This window comes from Anser anser (assembly GCF_964211835.1).
Source record: "Anser anser genome assembly, chromosome: 5".
NCBI lineage: Eukaryota > Metazoa > Chordata > Aves > Anseriformes > Anatidae > Anser > Anser anser.
The window spans coordinates 38,102,355-38,122,173 of NC_139725.1; the positions used below are offsets into that span (position 1 = coordinate 38,102,355).

At 39.3% G+C, this 19,819-nt stretch overlaps 1 protein-coding gene and 1 long non-coding RNA gene across 12 annotated transcripts in view; one reads left to right on the plus strand and one right to left on the minus strand.

Moving 5' to 3' along the window:
* Positions 1-18,778, plus strand: part of LOC310900617 — a 108,710-nt gene extending 89,932 nt beyond the window's left edge. For 2 of the 4 annotated variants that reach the window (XR_014585271.1, XR_014585272.1), the window contains exon 4: positions 716-18,778. This is a non-coding gene — a long non-coding RNA (uncharacterized lncRNA). The remainder of the gene's footprint in view (positions 1-715) is intronic. The other 2 variants (XR_014585273.1, XR_014585274.1) reach the window with 2 other exon arrangements.
* KCNQ1 (potassium voltage-gated channel subfamily Q member 1) overlaps positions 1-19,819 on the minus strand; it is a 409,094-nt gene that overhangs the window by 68,004 nt on the left and 321,271 nt on the right. The window lies entirely within an intron of this gene.

Below are 19,819 nucleotides of genomic sequence, written 5' to 3' on the forward strand. Positions count from 1 at the left end.
ACCATTGTCATGCTATGCTGAGGAAAATCTTAGAAATAACTACTTCACAGCATTCATGTCAGTAGCTACAATTCAAACAGAATTCTAATTTATGTTGTTTTTGACATGCTTTGTATTTTTAAAGGAATAACACATATTTTGGCAAGAAATTGGTAAACAAAAATTACACTTTAGCTATTACTTTTAGACAGACTTCTTTCACAGAAAAGAACAAGCCATGGCATGATTTGTGCTGAGACAGGAAGGATTTGGGCTGAAGGTCTGGACATCTCCTTGTTTCTGGTATCTTTTTATTTAAAAAAAAATAAAAATAAAAATTAGGAACAATAAGCAAGCTAAAACATTTCTGAATATGAAACATTGGCATGATTCAGGCACAGAGCACACTCACTGCATTTAAATATTTCATTATCACAAGGAGTTTAGGCATGCCTGAACAAAATTCTCTGTATTTTTGTGTATGAACATGCCTGCTGGCAATCTATGCTTCTGTGCCTCAACACATCTTTAGGAATTCCAGTGAATTGTAGACATATAATTTCACAGCCTATCACCTTAATCATCCTTTCCTCCGTTGTTCCTGCAGGACATTGCCCCAGACAAATGCAAAAGTCTGGCTAGTGGATATCACTGCACGGTAACTGCAAATTGCTAATGTGTTCTGTGGTGTACTTTGCTGTTAATTGTCCTTTACCTGCTGCTATTCCTGTTGCAGATGAAGAGGTTGGGAAGACAGAACAGACGCCAGTAAAGCATGCACACAGAGTAGCGAAGGAAATAAAATGGTATTTTCAAAGACAGACACTAATGCTGTTTAACTGAACAGCATCAGGATGTTATTCACCTGGGTAAAACAGACAAAACCTGACCATTCAGAAACATAATCACGCAGCGCAATGTTTTACTCCGTGAGCCCAAACTGACTGCAATTCTTCCAGCAGTCAGTCCCTGTGAAACTGCTAATCTCATGACCCAGCTGTGAACCGTTCCCTTCAAAAGCAATTCCTCTGGGCATTGGGCTTCTGATTATCCAAGAGAGCCAGATGCAACCAGAAGACCTGCACCACATATTTTAGCTGCTATTGAAATGCAAATACATATAAGGTATATTCCTTCTACTTCTCCTGGAGACACATATTTCAAGTTGTTTCATTTGCAATGCAAATTTATTATGGGAAAATATTGTGCTCTGAAGTCACAAAGAGGTAGCTTACTCTTAAAGGCCTACTGACTTTATCCTGATTTCTGCCCCCGAAGAACAAGGAAACTTTTACACCTCTGTTTTTGTAGGTAGGTTTGCAATAATGCCCTGCAGTACAAGCTCCAACACTTCAGTCTGAGCTGTTTTAAAGGTCCAAAAAGATGCAGCCTCTGGCTTTCCATCGTTTCCTCTGGGAGACTATGCCATGCCAGAGCTTTGCTCCCTGTTCTGTAATGTGAAGTCCCCACTGATATTTAATGATATCAGCCACGACAGATGGCTGGCACAGCCCTGTGCTAAACTAATAGCAGCTCTTTTAGGCATTTAGGAGCTTCAGAAAATCTTAGGGGAATGCTCTAGTATGGATTGCTACTAACATAAAATAGATATTTTTGTTGCACTTGAAATGTATTTTACCTGTCACTGTTGCAGAACAAAAAGCAGCAAAGATTTTATCAATAAACAGAGTCAAGGAAAACACCCTCCCTAAACATGAACTGAGTTTTCTTTGTGCAGGTAATAACATTTTAACCCCCTTTCACTGAATAAATAAATAAATAAATAAATAAATAAATAAATAAAAAAAACTGCTTATATTTCAAGAAAAGACAAAGTACTAGGTGATGGTGTTTCATGGTGCTGCAAGACTGGGCTGCAAACTCCTTAATGAATGTCTCCTGGCTGCAAACTCCTTAATGAATGTCCAGGTTTGGGCTCCCAACAGGGAGCACCAGCCCAGTGAGCAGTGCAGAGCAGCCAACTATGCTTCGGCAGGTGACAGGTAAAGAAATGGAGCTGGATGCCTGAACGAGAGAAGGAGCACATCGCTAAATCTGACCTCGAGACAAAAGCCTCCAACATATTTGCTGTATCAAGGAGAAGTGAAGTTCAGTGTCTCCGAAATCCTTCTCTAGAAATCTAACACTAACCTCTGAAACATATTCAAGTGTCTGACTCCATCTGATTTCAACAGCAGTTAGGTACCTAAATACCCCTCCATACCTGTCTGACAACAACAAGAGCTACTCAATTTACCAATTTAAAGTCTGAACCAAGAGTCATTTTTGATTCTTTGTCCTCTCAGGCTCTCCTTTCTGTTCCCCCCCTCCATCTAGTCTCTCCCCAGCCTTCCAAAAGCCAGAAGCTTTAGTTTCTTTAGACCAGAACTACCAAAAATCAAGTATGGCGTTTTAAGATCCTTTCATTTTGCTCCTCACATTTCACTGGCTGTGAAATAGGACAGTGATGTATTATGTGCCTTGGTTAACGATGTTCCAGCCCGCACTGCTGCAGTGCTTCCAACAACCCGTCACTGTGCCGCCTCAGCTCAATCCATTTTATGAAATGCTACTGTATTTTCTTACATGAAAAACAAACAATGCCCCTGAGCTGTGCACTGATCCCCAACAGCGATGCTGGGGAAACTAATAACACCAAAGCTCGGGCTGCAGGAGCGTGAGCCGGAGTTTTTGTCATAACAGGATCTGGAGAGCTGCTGATTTTGGAGAAAGAGTGTATTAAATAGGCTTTTATAGCTTGAAGGGAAGGGGGGGTCTGTGAGAGTTTAATGAACAAACATTAGGGCTCAGACTATAAATAAGTCACTTGGACGACTGGTATGTACACACACTAGTGTAACATTCCTGTTGATTTTATTTCCTGCGATTACAGCCCCTGGGTAGAATGACAGCTAGGAGGCAGTGGGGCAGGGGCTGGCCTGCCATCCCCCCACCCGAGGTGGGAGCGCTCTTTTATGCAAGTTCAGTGCACAGCAAAGGATGGGCTGAACCCAAGCAAACACAAGTTTAAAAAAAAATAAATATTGCAGCATTTCAATACTTTTAAAAAAGAAACCTCACAATGTTTATAAAAGGGGACATGAAATGCTAGGCTACCTTTATGTACGGCCGCAATTACTTTGTAAATTCACCACCTCTCCCTTTTCCTCCAACTCCTCTCCCAGACAGGTGCCTTTTGTTTCTCCCAGCCAGAAGGATGTGTAGGTAGGGAGTAAGAAAGTTCTTTCCTATAAACATTCCTTTTTCAATTCAAATTTTCAAAAAAAAAGTAGTAAATATTGTTATAGAACAGGTCAGTTCCCAAGGCCACACCAGAGGCTGGAAGACTACTAGGTCTGAGCCTTCTCCTTTGAGCCTTTCTTCTTCTCCAAAGCTGCCAGCTGGGCTGGAAAAACATTCCTGAAAAGAGTGGGTAAAGCTGCTATATCATTACTTTGATGGGCCTTCCCTCCTTTTTAGTGCTTGCCAAAACAGAAAATCTAGGTCATGGAGAAATACCCAAATCAAACAGCAAACTGCATTGGCAAGAGAATCCAGAAATGCCAGGGGAAGAAGGTGCAGCTTTAACATATTTATCAGTTGTTTTTTTTTTTTAAATGATTTTTCTTGGTCCTTGGGACACTAAGAGTAGAAAAAACAGGAAGGCAGAGATTTGAAACAGAAACAGTGATAGATCGGTAAATACATAGTATGTTATATTAGGTACTTTTTATAGTACTTTTCCAAAATATGCCTGAATTTTTATGTGTTCAGCTCTGTGACCTATTTTTGGTAGCTGAATTAGACAGGAATTTTGCCAGCAATGTCTGATTGAGTAGGGCCTGACCACGGCTTTGCCATGCATACTGAAGTCCAATTTTCTAAAGCACAGTTCCTTAGGGATAACAAAACCCAAGGAGCCTGAAGTTGTCTTCCTGTACTGTTGCTAAATTGCTTTTTGCCACTGTCTTCGAGCACTTACCTGTTTATCTAAAAAATTTTGGAGAACATGTTCAGTATTTCTGAATCTCCTAGAGCCAAATCCTCGAGAAGTCTAAAAACAGCCTGTACTCAGTGGGAGCTACACACCAGCTGGAAAGTTTCTTTTTGCCTTCCTATTGCCAAAGGTAGGTTCAGTGCTACAAAACGTTTAGTCGCTTTCATTTTTTATGTTCTCAGTAAACACTAACAGATGTCAGCACCCATCTACCCTTAATCTAAAAATAAAACTCATTCACGCACTCTTTGCTATTACCATGATGTAAAATGGCCTTGGCCTTCAAAAGCTTTGCAATGAATGTGGTGTTATATAGTTTTAAAGAAAGCTTAAAAAGAAAGAGCAGCAGTAAGTATTTAGCTTTTTTTATTATTAGTTTTTTTTGTTGTTTTGTTTTTTGGGGGTAGCTTTTTTTCATTTGAAGACTAGAAAGTGCTTTAAAAAGCAAGGAAAATATCATTACCTTGGTTGCACAGAAAAAACGGAGACTGTTTGCCTCGAGATTCCCATGCACAGCCAGCACTGGAGTACAACATCATGCAGGCCTCAGTGGCAGTGAGGTGGCACTCAGCTGCCTGCTAACCAAACAAACACTTGCCTGGGACTTTTGTGTCTCTGCACCTTCCACGAAAATCTATACTGTTCATGATCCCACGTTATCAATATGACTAACTCCCCTTGTTCCTGCTGATTTCAGCAGAACCTAAAGACCCTTCATGACACGCCCAGCATGCTACACCAGCAGGGCTGCTTTTAAAGACGAGAAAACAAGGATTCTGAGAGTACAGAATAAAGTACCTTTTCTTCCATTTTAAACAAGAAAGAACTGAATCAAGCTATGATTTTAGAGAATAAAAATAACGTTCTTCAGTTACACACAAGAATAACACAGGTAAATTGCACATCTTTGAGAACTAAGGATTATTCTGGACAGAGAAGACATGAGCAGAAGAATCCTCACTGGAGAAAACTCAGCATCATTACCTGGAGCTACTTTTAACAGAAACACAACCTCTCCATGTGGTTGGTAGTATTGCCTGGCTTTCTTTAGTGGTTGCTTTGATGTTAGTAAATGTGCACTGTATTAGAGAATTCGGAATAAAATGGTTGCTTCACTCCTTGATGAGCTATTATTCATAAGCAAATGGAGAGGTCACCGTGAGGACATGATGGGCGTAGCTGAGGTTAAGCACAGCAAAACCAGAGTTCTGGTTTCTAATTTGGGCAACACAGCAATTACTTCTCTCTGACCAACCTGGAAACCAAACAGAAGAGTTCACCTCGTCCTTTTATTGCCCACACAGCTTAGTCATGCTTTTTGTTTATCATATCATCACCACATAATTGCTTACAAATCTTCAAAATTAGCCTTTGATACTTTGACAGACTTCAATATGGAAATGGTAACAAAAAAGTTTTAAATTTGCTGTCTTCATCCAAACCAAACAAAACGTAACCTCACTTTAGAGCCTTAGTTTTTTCTTAAGTTAATACAAAATTCCGTTTCAAATCATTGTATTTCCCAGGCAGACTGCTATTACTCAGTTGACTGCTATATCTTTTGACACACAATGAGCAGGGATGAGCCAGGAGGCAGTTGCCCTAACACCAAAAATCTGATTTAGGCACTGGTGAGACTGTAGGCTGCAGACAGGCGTGATGCTAAATAAACTATCCCCTGTAGAATTCATTTATTCCAGAGCCCTGAAAAATCAGTTTGCTAAGGGAAAGTACGAGTCTGAAAGCTAGAGGCAAGTTTGGAGTAGAAACTTGTTTTCTAGCACTCTTACTAACCGTCCACTTCAGGTTCAGGGTCTTGCTACAAGCACCATCCTGTCAGACAGAAAGCAGCAGGCTGACCTGAAGCACCACACCAGCACCACGGGGACAAAAACAACCTTCAGCCTGCAGTAAGCATTTTGCTGGGGCACACCTGAACCAGGCCAATGCTTCGCTTTGAGTCTAGCAGTGGCATATCCTATACAAAATTGAGATAAGTGATAACGGGAGGCAGCATGGTGGTTCTCAGCCCCCTGTACCACCTGCACACTCCCAGCAGTTATCGAGAATCAAAACTCCTGGAGTTCTACAAAAATCCAAGTCACCATGCACAGGAACAATATTTATTGCTTTTCTATTTCTGATCTTATTTTCTGCCATTGTATGACTTGCCTCCAGTCTAATAATACCACTGCTAAAATCCCTTTGGCCCTGGAGTTCAGAAACTGTATGTGAATAGATATTGTCTAAAGATCTTTGTATAAAATGAAATAAATAAATAAATAAACCCCACACCTCTCCGGTGTGGGCAAGCCTGACTTGCTGGTAAAAACAGTTAACTATTTTACCATCTGACCAACTGTTGGTATCCTGCTGATGTGCATATTTGATTTTCCTGGCATTAAGTGAATTTAAACGTTCTGGGCACAGAATCAACGTTCTGGTAATTTTCTTATACTTTGGCTTTCCCAAAGACAAACGCAAAAGAACAGAGAAAGCCTTCCATGTGCAGATTCACTCCAGATTTGATTGAATACATGCAGTTGGAATTAATGTGCCTAAAAAACAGGAAATCTTTTCATATTGGTATTGCAATACACACTTATCTTTTTTGTAATGTTATTTTCATGCTGCATCAGACAAAAATGTACTGAAATTCTGAAATACTGAAAATCCTGTCAGAGAATTTGATGAAACAAAACAAACAAACAAACCTGAGAAATAAAATTTACCCCAAGATAAATACAACATTCCTCATCCCAAGAAGTGAAAATACTGCTTACCTAGGCCTAGAACTGAAGGTTTACAAACTAAGGGGATGTCTGCATCTTTTAGTGCCTCTCTTATAAACATCCTTTTCTAATACTGTCAAAACACAAAACAGACCCCATCTTTCAATTAACTTGTCAGCATTTGAGAGATGCTAAACTAAAGAGAAAAATACAGAAGCTGTATGTGGCCACATACATAGATTTTGTATATTCATGATGTGTTCTTTTGCTGTGTTGGTGACCTCAGTCCCTCATTACCATTAACCACAAGAGATGCACCTGTAGCAACTCAGAGCTTGGAAATCAAGCCTTTAAATATCAGCTTCAATTAACATGCCTCTGTGTCGCCTGATATACCTCTGAGGCGGAAAAAAGTGGATATGAAAGTGTGTTTGTTTTACTCTGACATGCCTTGCAATAAGAAATTTCATTCAATATTTATCTAAGGATTTCAGTAGTAAGTACAGAGTTTGTGGCAGTTCAGGGAATGTTTTCACAGTGCTGTTGTTCCTGCCCTTGTAAAGTTTCCCTTATGATTGAATGTTCGGGGCTGGTAAAATCCTGTGTCTCTTTACTGCTCACAGATGTGTCAGAAAGAAATTTAGTAAATGCCTGTTTTTTATTACTGCTCTGCTGATCCTTTTTCTGTGGACATTCCAAAATGCAAGTTAAATCCGATGGCGAATGTATCTTCCAGATATTCACATTAAAGGACGTAATTCATGTAACATAAAACATGCAACCATAACAAAGCCATAAGATTTAAAAACAGATTTTTTGGAAGCAAGATCTAATTTCAACTCTCGCAAATGTTCTCAATTCAAATCTTGAAATAAATATAAATGCGTGCGTGTATGGTTTATATATATAGGCTTTACAAAAATATATGTAGATAAAGGTAGCTTATCTGCAAAGGGGACCACCACCACATTCTGCCAGGTAGATGCAGGTGTAGCTGACTTCCTCTGTGGGAGTGTTTTACATAGTTCTAAAGTGAAATTAAAATCTACTACAGCATTTTGTTCATTTACTGACTTTGAATCATTTATATAGTGGCTCCTGATGTTTCATGGTATTGCAGTCAAACCTCAGAACTATCAATATGATAGAAAAACACCTATTTGTACAGCCTCCCCATCCTGTACAAACCACCTACAGCATTAACCTCATAGGCAGTCCCTCAAGTCCCTACGTGCACAAACTAGACTGAAAGGTAGTCCGGAAATGAAGGTGTACCGAACACTGAATTCACAATCTGATAAAAGTTACAGGTGTTGACTGGGATTAAATAAAGTGCGATTAAGAATTTGAGGTTACCTACACATTAACTTTATGAATAACAAAACAATTCATCACACTGTATGTGGTCAACTTTTCACAAGCACCAAGGTAATTCCCATTGACTTCAACAGTATAGTGAAATAATGATTTAGGGGTCAAAATCTTCATTTTTGATTCTATCAACAGTTATTTATTTATTAATATGCTCTTTCACTTTATTCTACTCCCTTATAAAGTTACGAGTTTGTAAAATGTTTCAAAGTAGGCATTTCATATTGTCATCTTTTTAAAATATAGCCTAACACAGTGGGAAACTGCTTTCTGATGGAAAGGGGACAACAAAGTTTAATGTACTGTATTTCACTATAACACCAAAACTGGTAGAAAATTGTTTTACCTATACAGCAGTCCAATACAACTCTACAGGCTCTTAAAGTTTTAAGTAATTGAGATGATATAAATTTGCTCCAAAAATTGCAATGTTTCAGCTAATAAAGTGCAGATAAGTTTGAAACTAAGAGACGTACACACTTGCAGTCTGAGCTATGCTAGGTGTACCACAGAGCAATACTACAATCAGCATCTTGATTTTATAACTTTGCTCTGCTTTTGCAAACATATAATCAGTTATTTATGTTACCAAAATGGACTTTTCTGTAATATATGACTAATAAATACTGATGCTTAAGCACCAGCAAAAGGAACATTGCTGCTTTGTAGTCTCTGCCATGAACATTTCACCTTCTATCATCTGAAATGATCTAAAATTCTTCTCATCAAAGTGCATCTTACTGAGGAGAGGAACCTACTTTAGTAGATTAAACACATTACAACATTCCGTCTATTTAATCTTCCTGCTTTTCCCTCTGAAAAGGATGCTGTCACATAAGAATATACTGTGCCTTGATGCGACTTCAGCCATGAAGCAAACCACATATTCCACCTGTGCTTCTGCTTTGTTGTGGTTCTCTGTCTTTTAAAATGATCTTTTCAGCTGCACTGGAATTAATTCTCATCCATCATACTGCATTCATAATATATTTAATGAAAACAAAGCTTAATTTCACAGATTTTGTTCAATTGAAACCAATCACTTTTATGCCTGTGCTGTGATTAACCAGATGACAATGCAGATACTGAACATCCACAGGGAGCCAGAGGGGGAGAGGAGCAGCATCTCCTTCCATCTCTCAGGAAAATTGTCCATGCTGGTATTACAGACAGAATTTAACGTTAACCACACTGAGGTAGACACTATCTGTACAGTGCTAGCATAGGATAGAGCTGTCTTATCTTATTGAGTCCCCATGACTGAGTACCTGCTTCTTTCTTACTGTCCTTTAACCAAAACAGCTGTGAAATACATCAACTCTTATGAGACGAGATCCACCATATATGAAAAAAATGCTACAGCAGTTCAGTATTAACTAGTTCTGACACAAATTACATGTGGCACACACCATCTGGCTTCCTTGAAAAAAAATCAAGGACTAGGCTGGAAGACTGCACCTCCTTTTGTGCCTGAGTCTGATCAGAGAAAAGCAAGCTTGAGCAGCAGAGATTTGCTGCAGGTAATCGTAGTGGGGTATAAAAAATGGCAGCTGTCAGAGGGATCCTGAACTCATTTCAAAAGGTGCAGTAACAGAAGGACCTTTGCTAATTAAATATTCTATAAAGCAAAGGAAAAGTACAGGACAAACAATAAATCACCCAGCTCCTTAGAAGTGACTGTGCTTTCAAACAACAACAACAACAACAAAACAAACATAAAAAACCCACAGCGATTTTTATGTGAGGAAAAATATTTCGAAGTAAGTATTCGGTGTAAAGCCATATGCAGAAAGCATTTCTGTATTGTGTAAACTTGAGTGAGTTCTTCTGTTCTGTGCCTTTGGGACCCAATTTGGCACCATTTGACCTCCAAGGAGTTTTAATGAAAAGCATATCAAGCCCAAGTGCGGGACTTTTTGATGTTAGCATCGCACATCACTAAAGAGACCAAAACTTTTAAAGCTGTATTGCACCTCCTCAGATGCAGCATCTGTCTGGTAAGAGTAGCTTACTCAAGACAGTAGCGTAAGAGTTTGAAAATGTGGCCATGAACTCTTGCAGTTTTCATGCCTGCAAAGAAATGTCCATGAAGCCACTCACTAAAATTCAGACTGGGGAAAAAGACTATTGATACGTTTATTTTATGGTAAAGGTATACCTCATTACAAGTGTTGAATATGCATACATGCTCCTATTTCTCCTACTTCACAGCATTAAAATCAAAGAACATGACCTCTTGCAGATTCAGATCTCAGAATTTCACTCACTGACTGCCTCTCTCTGATTCTTCCTTGATCTCGATCTTCTACAGCATTGGGTGATCTGGTCTGTCACCATCTCTCACTCCTTTGATTTTGTGTTTTTCTGGTGAGTAACAATTAGATCACAAAATTTCATTTTTCCCCCTCTAAATGCAAAATTAAGTCCAAGAGAAGCTCTGTAGTATCAATGTTTCAACTCATGATTTCTTTTCAAAGAAGAAAATTTGAAAAACTGAAACAGACATTGTCAGAAAACTACTACTGAGATTGGCAAGCCATCACATAATGTCCGCCTGGAGGTGTGTCATGGCAAAAGCAGTTCAGATGGTCAAAACCCTCATCTTTCCAGATACACCATGCTCTTTAGCTGAAATACATTCCCTGCAATGCCCTGTAGACCTCTCTCTGGCCAAACACTCCCACAGCACAGAAATCCATAAGTACAGAACATCATAGGGCTCTTAATCTGGTGGGGACCCTGGTAAAGAGGTGAAATGAAGGTGTGTGCCCTCCAAACTGCAGCTAGATACTGCAGTAGCTCCCATGTATACTCAGCTGACCTCAAGAGACATTTTAAACAGTACTCCAGCAGCAGGCAGCACAGTCTAATCAGCAGAATTTTAGACTGATTACTCAAGTGATAATTAAGCACTTCAGCCAAAGTACTTTTACAAATGTAACATACGTTGCCAAATGTATTTTTACAAAGTATTTTTTCTGCTAAATAAGAAGCACCACGCTAATACTTCGTTGCACAAAATTCTCAATTAGCTTTTGAAAATAAATGTAGAAAACAAAAAAAATGAAAACTGTAAATAGAATTCTCCCAACATAACTAAATACATGTTTCTAATCAGCATGCAGCTCTACTTGGTGCAGAGTACAGGTCGCTGAAGTATACTGGCTATAGAGGTGCTACTGTACTTAAGTGTGACATTGCCTAACTTGCTACTTGTGCTCTGACTTCTGATCTTAGAAGCAAGGTCATGATCCTACAACCTTAAAGTTAATTGGCAGTTTTTCCACACACTTTGATGTGAGCTGAAGTGGGGCTCAAAGCGATCATGGATGTACTTCAGTTCCTTTAAATCAAAGTGACTGAAGGAAGGGCTAAAATACTTCAGAGGAGAAGACGAAAGAAGCTCTGCCCTTCTAAGCCTTGGTTTAAAAATGGAAATTCTCACTTCCTGAAGCAACTCCCATTCCCTGTGTACCTGGAGACTTTGCCAATGTAGGTGAGTTAATTAAACTTTCATTCCCGTTCTTCTGATTGTAGGACATTTATAAAAGATTAGGTTGCTCTATGAAAATGTATATGTAACAATATTCAGTGGAAAATGCTCCATGTCATAGCTCCTCCTCAGTATTTATTTAACAACTTGTTCTTTATGGACAAGTAGTTACTCCATTCAGAAAAAAAACAAAAACAAAAAAAAAAAACCCAAAACATTACCAGAGAACAACTGGGAGTAATGCCAGGTTATGTACAAGCTCACAGATGAGTGCTTTCATTGGAAAACAAAGGAAAGAGATGTCATGTCTGGCTTAGGAAGAAGTGACAGCTATTGATATAATCACATTAAATGCAGAATTTCCATCTTCCTATCAGTAATATTTTTTTTTCTTATTTTTTTTTTAGTACTCCCAGCCTTTGTGCATTGTTTCTCTTTGAAGAAACTGCTGAAGGAACCTCCTATTTTCAGCAAAATATTGATTTCATTGTAAAATAATACATCTTTGTGAACTTTACATTTGAACCCCCAAATTCATCTTCTGAAATTTTTTTGCCATAATTTCTGTAAAATGGCACTAACTGCAGGTAATCAAATGACTTAATTCTACAACAGTTCCATGGATTCGATACAGTTGCTACGACTCTGAGGTACCATGACCCGAGTGTCTCTTTGAGCAAGTGGCATTTTTAATTCAGAGACCTACTGGCAGTGAGAATGAACTGAGATGGGAACAGAAACATCACACCAGGTATTATGTCCACTTGCACACACAACACCGATATGACAACTGTGAAAGCATCTAAAGAACTGGTAACAATTTTTGTAGTTGTGCCTGGCTAAGTCTGTCTGTGCCTCGTGAAGGAAAGCTGCTTAATGCTCGAAGTGTGAAAGGAAAGGATCTCCTTTCTGAAGAAATCACCAGTCCTTTTTATTTTACTTTTACCAACAATGAGGACAACTGCCATCTCCTTATGACAAAAAACTGGCAAAACAGAACCCTAAGTTTATATCCACGTTGAAATGTGAAATCCTTTTGTTACCTTCTGCCACAACATGGGGAAATCTTCTGGAGAATATGAAAGTTTGGTTGGTTGTGAGTTAATTAACACATTTTCAAGAAATAATACTATGACAAGAAGTCTCTCCTGGATTCTGAGTGCTTCCCTGCAGTGCCAACACCTTCTCCCTTCCCAGCCATCTCAGCCTGCCTGCCTTCTGATATGTTCCTTTGGGCACATCCTGTTCCAACCTGCCTTTGAAGATGTCTGTCAAGTAACAGTCCATGTCTTCCTCTGTTTCTCAGACCTCTGCACGAGTCCACCACCAGATTCAAACCACTGAACGGTAGGTGTATGGAAGTACTTACTTAGATTTTTGGCCTCTCTCCCCCAGTTCTATATCTGTCATCAGCTATGCTGACAGTAGAGCAAAGAGGGTTATCAGTCTTGCCCTGAATGCTGTTGAGCCAGTCTCAAAGAACAAATTGGTCTCAAAGAAACACAGAAAGCGAGAAGCAGAACAAAGGAAACATCCCATTACACATTTTACAGAGAGAAACTGGATGCACCTGTATAATAAAGACCAGGCCTGGAGGTGGACTTGGGCCTTGCCAAACCTCATGTCGGAGCCCCAGCCTTTACCTGAGCGGCCTCCCCACAGCAGCGAGAGATGGGTGACTCGTACCGGGGTTGCTGCAGGCCATGTCCAGAGCTGCTTCACCCAGATGAATGCAGCAGGGTTGCAAGGAGCACAAGCTGCATCCTACCCCCTGTACAGCTGTAGACATCTAGCAAATGCAGGGGACCACTTAGCTGCTCTCTCTGTGACACAGGGAGATAGGTGCTGTGAATTTAAGTGATTTGCTGTGAAAAACAGCAGGGGGAAGGAGTCTTCTCTTGTCATGCAAGTCTTCTGAGCTTTCCCGCTGCCCAGTACTCATAACTGATCTTCCTTTCACACCAAAGCAGCAGCAACTTTCTTATTTCAGTTATTGATTTCTTTCTAAGCAGCCTTCACAGTTACTTTCACTGTGAGGGTTTCCAGTCCTTTGACTAACACATGATTAAGACTTTTTCACTGCAGAATATAAGAGAGAAATTACACAAGGACCTTGCAGACTTCTGAAATGCGCTTACAGCTCTAATCACACCCTGTTTTCCCTAATCTGTACTGCCATGTGAGATTTATCAGTGACTTCCTAACTCCTCTACAACAGTGCTGACTGCTGAAAAGGAGTAAAGGGCTGGAAGGAAATCTCATGAGTCCTGCATAAACGAATGGGACACATGGGACACTGCTGCTTTTCAGCAGTCAACACTATAATATGTAACTTATTGGCACCTACAGCAAGCTTCTGAAGTTGTTTAGCCCTGAATTCACTGCAGTGATCTGATCTTTGGGAATCTGACTTTTTTTTTTGTCCTGGCAAATTGTCTAGTCCTTATCCCTAGAGATAAGGAAGTTAAAAATTTCTAGCCATATGTGGATTTTAGGGCATGTGGTTACAGTCCTGTGCTTTCACGCACTAAGCAGGACTTACACATACAGAGACAAAGCCATGGCAGTCATGATTCAACTGTCCTTGTAAAAGTTGGAAGCCTCTTAAAAATAAAGTCACAGTTGTTTTAAAAGTAAACAAATAAACAAACAAAACAAAAACAAAAAACAACCAACAAAAATCCTAACTACACATGAAGACCTTTGTTCAACAAGCTACTTAAGCAGAATATAAATCTTAATAGTACTTCCAACTGAAGTGGACAGTAATCATTTATACTTAAACATTGCATGCACTTAAGTACCTTGCTGAATTATAGCCAAGTGTGCAACATTAAATTTGGTAACAGTCTTTTTCAAACAAAATGCTTTTACAATGAGCAAATAACCTAGAAATAACCTACAGCTTTAGCCAGCACTTCCAGAGAATGACCCACTGCAGCGAAGGTCAGCAGAGTCCAGTGGGTTAAAGCAGCGTAATTAAGCCAGTGTGTAATTGTTCAGCTGTGGTTCAGTCAGACTTGCAAACAAATGCCAAGCAATTCAGTATTCTCCTAATGCCTACTCTCTACCTCTGTTAAATTCTGCCATCTGCTTGCATTTTATTTTTTCATAAAAGTCTTCTTTAAGAGCATCTCTCCTTTAGATTAAGGGTTAAATCAGCTACTGCTGGTTCAGTTCCTGGTGTTTTTCAGAGACAGTTCTGGAAACTTACTGCCCTTTTCTCTTGCATACTTGTAGCCCTATTGACATTAATGAGACTTACACCAAGGTAGAGTGAAAACACTGTTTGAAATGGCTGACTGATTTTTAAGTGCCACTGTATTGCAACATCATCATTAGTACCAGCAAAGAGGCTGGCAATTTTACTTTGATGGATTGTTGTAAAGGTGCCCACAACAGTAGTGCATGGCAAGTTTGCCTTTATCTCTTTTATCTCCTTGCTTCCCTTCTGCTTTTACATTCCCCTTAGCTCCCCCTTCTCTGGAGATACTATCTGTCTGGCTGCAGTGAGGCGCAGTACCTACAGCCTCCAGCACACACTACTGACATGTGCTGCCTGGCACAGCCTGAGAGGACCAGAACAGATTTGAGGCACTTGCAGCTATGGATTATTTATTTATTTATTTATTTTACTACAGTTAATGTTGAAAATCTTCTAAAAAAAACAGAACAACAACAACAACAACAAAACACAGGTATGTATATGTATGCATGCATACATACACGTTTGGTACAGAATTATTCATTCATTTCACTCTATCTTCCTAATTTTTGAGCTTTTCTGGAACTATAGCCCTATTTACTCAAAGTAGAGAATTACTTGCTCAGTGCTAAATAATACTGGTTCACCAATATGGCTTTTTTCCTTTCTTTGGCAGAAGTAAATATGGGCTTTAAAAGACTGGCAAGAAAACTCACTTTCTATAGTCATAAAATCAAATCCTTAAAAGGTCATTGTATTTCCTCCTTCAGTTAGTGTTTGACATAAGTTCAATTGCAAAAGGTTTTATAATCAACATCAAAATGTATATTTATAATAGTAAAATGGGTCAGACATTCACTCAGGTAATAAGAATGGTTGTAACTACTACATTACCGGTCTATCCTATGCTTCCTGTTAGATGATAACTCTTTAGTAATTCTGCCAAAGTATAACCCTCTGGCCACATTTTTTTCGTGCTGATTATCTGCCTCATAGTCTTTGGGAAATCTCAGACAAATTAATAAACTGTTCTAAGAGCAGTGTCAAGGAAAAATGAATTGATGTTAAAAAATATTAACTGGCTTTTTAGGAGAGCTCTGGCTTTCCATGTTCTGAATACTGATAAGACACCATTTTGGACAAAGGGTGTGCTTTCTTGCTAATCATGAGAAAGCCACATTCTTACTTGTCTGGAAAATGGCAGTTTTTACATTCCTAGTACAGATATTCCAGCAGCAAATATCCCTCAGCAGTCTGCTAGCCAATAATCCCAAACAGCAAAAATCCCAGGACTTTCTCTTTTCCTGCTATTCAGGACTGGTGTAGGTTATGCCAAGACTGAGAACACCACAAGTGAGTGCAGGAAACTTACCCAATTACTGCCGATTAATCCTATCTGAGCCAAGACAACACAGAAAAAAAATGACTCAAATGCGCAAAAGAAAAAAAAACCAACATGGATTAGAATGGAGTGGGAAGCACCTGGAAGAAAGTTATGGTAGAGGTGAGCCTGGTAATGATAAGGAAATGAGATGATAAACATGAGTGAAGGTTGTAGAGTAAAGGAAATGAACTTTGAGGCCTTGGGGCTTCAGAAGAAAAAAAGAAAAAAAAAAAGAAATCTGGGAAAAATTCATTGTGGACTGCAAAGCAGAAGACATCAAACCTGGCAGAAAATGGAAAGAAAAATCTGCATCCATCAAACTCCACTCACTGCCTGTCATAGCCTTGGATGGAAACTACAATTATCAAGCCCCAGACAGCAGCGTTTAAATGAAGGGCTTATGCATCTGGCTCCGGGGCTGCTCTGTGGACAGGATGAGAAGCACAGGTCTTCTGTAGGAGGCATTTTTCCTCAGAAGAGGACAGCATGGCTGCGGTCCATGCTCCGTAGAAGGCAACTCAAGCTTCCTGCACGGGGCTGCTGCAGGAGTAGCAAGGAAAAAGGAAGCCTAGTGAAATCCTGAGCTGAAATCCTGGACAGGGTGTCTCCCCTGCCAAGAAAGCATTGCACACCATGTAATACACAAGGCATTTGTTGCAGCGCTATTTTTAAGTGCCTTCTCCCATTTAAATAAAAATGTCTAGCTCTTTAAAGGTGCTAGGAGGATCTTGGTTCCCATTACTTGCCATGGCATTGACCTCCACAGACTGATGCAATCTGTTGAGGTGTGCTTCCCTTGGTCGTTTTTACATGCAGTTGATGCTATCCATAAAGGACAGTTTTATCTTTGCATAATATGGGAGAAAAGAACTGGGAACACCTCTTATTTTGGCTATCCTATTTAAAGATATGTATAGCCATACCACCTTGTAAATTCATTGATTCTCTGAGACAGCCCAGTTCTTAACACAACCCTTACTGCAGAAATTTTCCTTGTTTCCTATGGTCCCCATGGGGTACATCTGCTCCTGTTGTATTGCAAGCGAGGTACATCACAGACCTATGTAAGAATATTACTGTAGCTATTCAGCTGTATTCCTGAAGCTATTCAGTTGCATTTGATGTATGTATGATCAAGAATACTTCAATAATATCAGAGAACTCAGTAGATCTTTTCCCAAATCTTACTGTCAAAATAAAATTAAAAACAAGAACAAAAAACCCTAGCCCAAAGAGAAAGACAGTATGATAATCCATTTATTCAAGTGCTTTCCTTATCCAGCAAAACAACTGTATTATTTACTCAGAGGTTATAAGAGTTTCTTTATGAGGAAAAAAAGTGAACCTCAAATCCAGGCACTTCTAGATATTAACTGTAACCACCTTTGGAAAATTAAGGAGGAAATGTTTCTTCAGGAGGCAATATTAAGTTACACCCTTGAAAACTCCACTGAGGTGCGGGACAACTTCACCACCAAAAATGACAGAAGAGCAGAAAAGGTCAGCTTTTTAGGTTCTGCGTGTTGTACGCTGTGGCACTTGCACCCAAAGGAAGAATTTGGGTGCTGGAAGAATTTGAATGCTGTATCATCTGGGTATGGCCATGCATCTTTGTTCATAGCAGTAATGCCTCACCATTGTTTGTCTTCCCACTTGCAATCACCTGCAATCACTTGCATCATATCCCTCCTGTTAGTCGCTGCTCAACATTAGCCTCCTGACTCTGCACTGGCTGCTTACAAGAAACAATAAAATACCAACATAATAATAAATGTGCTTTACGTGCTTTGACTTCTTTTTCTTTAGGCATTCACAAGCTGGAAGAAAAGAGCAAAAGCCTGAACTATGTGACTGTCCAGATCTTAGCTGGAGATGAGTGGATGGCCCACAGGCTGCCATCTAGAAATTGTTGTATTAGAGCATATAGCTTCATATTGTCACGTCTGTAGCCCAGAGGCTAGGATTAGATGATGTTACTGCCTCAGAACACAGACAAAACTGCTGCTTGAGCTAGACAAACCAAAGACTGGGGGACCTACCAAAACTGGTCAGAAAAGAAACAACAAAACACCACAGCTACAAAAATCTTCAGCCAGAATTTGAACTTAAACATCTCACCAATTCCAGATTTATGTAGTTTTTAATCTGTATTTTTGCCCAACAAGAGAATAGGAGTACAAAACGGATCAAGTAGGAACTATACACAAGACAAGGCAGGGCAGTTTTTTTTCTTTTTTCTTTTTCTTTTTTTTTTTTTTAATTCTTGGGGGAACTGAGGGAAAGGTAGCAAGAAAATATCAATAATGACACTGCAGGATACAAACATTTTAAAGAAAATTTGGTTATAAATAGGTAGAAAGGCTTTTTTTTTTTTTTAATTTGGGAAAGATGTATCTTTCAAACAGCAGAAACAGTGTTCTGATGACTATTTGTATTCTTAATTGTATTATAATTGTTATGTATGTGAATCCAGAGCTGCTTCTCTGATAACATTTTATGTGTTTTATTGAGACAAGTTGTATCATCCCTGACACCCAATTACATGCCTCTTCCCCTCCAAGGAATTTCTCCTAGCAAGACACTTGTAACATAAGATCAATATAATTCTTTTCCCGGGGCTGTTCTGACTAGCACAGTTTTGTAATTATGACATACCCTACACTGACAACTAGAAATGTAGGTAACTTCCATATTGCTGAATAAACATCACTTAAGTACAAAGTAAAACTGGATGAATGCTAGAATCGGGTCAGACTTCTCTGCTATAAATATGTATATTTTATATATAAATATATATAGTGCGTGTATATAAAGCTGCTGACACAGCACTGTGGAAAACACTGCTAGAGAGCTTTGGTTGTTGCCAGCAATGTCATCATAGATCAGAAAGATTCTCAGAAACAACACTGTGGTTAACCTGCGTTGGGATACTGAACAATAGCCCATTGTTGGCAGAATAGGAATATTTGACACCGCTTGACATTACCTCGCACATTTAGTGAACTAGACTTTATACCTATTTCATATTTCTTGCTTAGCTGAAGCCGAGAACAAAAATTGTTAGTATTCCATAAAAATCAGATACCAGTCAGGATCAGGAGAGACGCAAAAATCTCCCTGAAGGCTAGCAGTTCTCCATCCCACTTGTCTAAAAACAAATATTCAAACATCTTTGCATCAGATTTACTTGTAGAAAACCAGGAAATGAGAGAAAAAGAACACAAGAAATGCTTACTCGTGGGAAGGTTTCATTACAAGACCTGCCACCTCTGGATACCCTGCAAAAATACAGCTCAGGACTGAGCAGCTTGTAATATGAGCAAAAGCAAGAGATTGCCAGGACCATCTCAGCACCACATGCTGCAGCAGCCTTGGGTTCACCCCACCTCCTCTGCAGAAGCTGTCTTGATAAAGTCTTTCTCAGCTGCCTGGAAGGGGATGGTAGAGCACCTTTCCTAACCTATGTGTCTAAAAATAAACAAAATGGATTCAGGCCTTAGCCTTATGATTTTGCCAAAACCAAGGTTCCACAAAAATTCCAAAAATACTGGGGCGTTCAAGAGTTTTCTGAATAAACCATGATTAATTTGGTAATGTTTTCTGAATAGTAACTGACAGCAAAAGAGTTGTATGGTGCTCAGAAACACTGAAATATCAG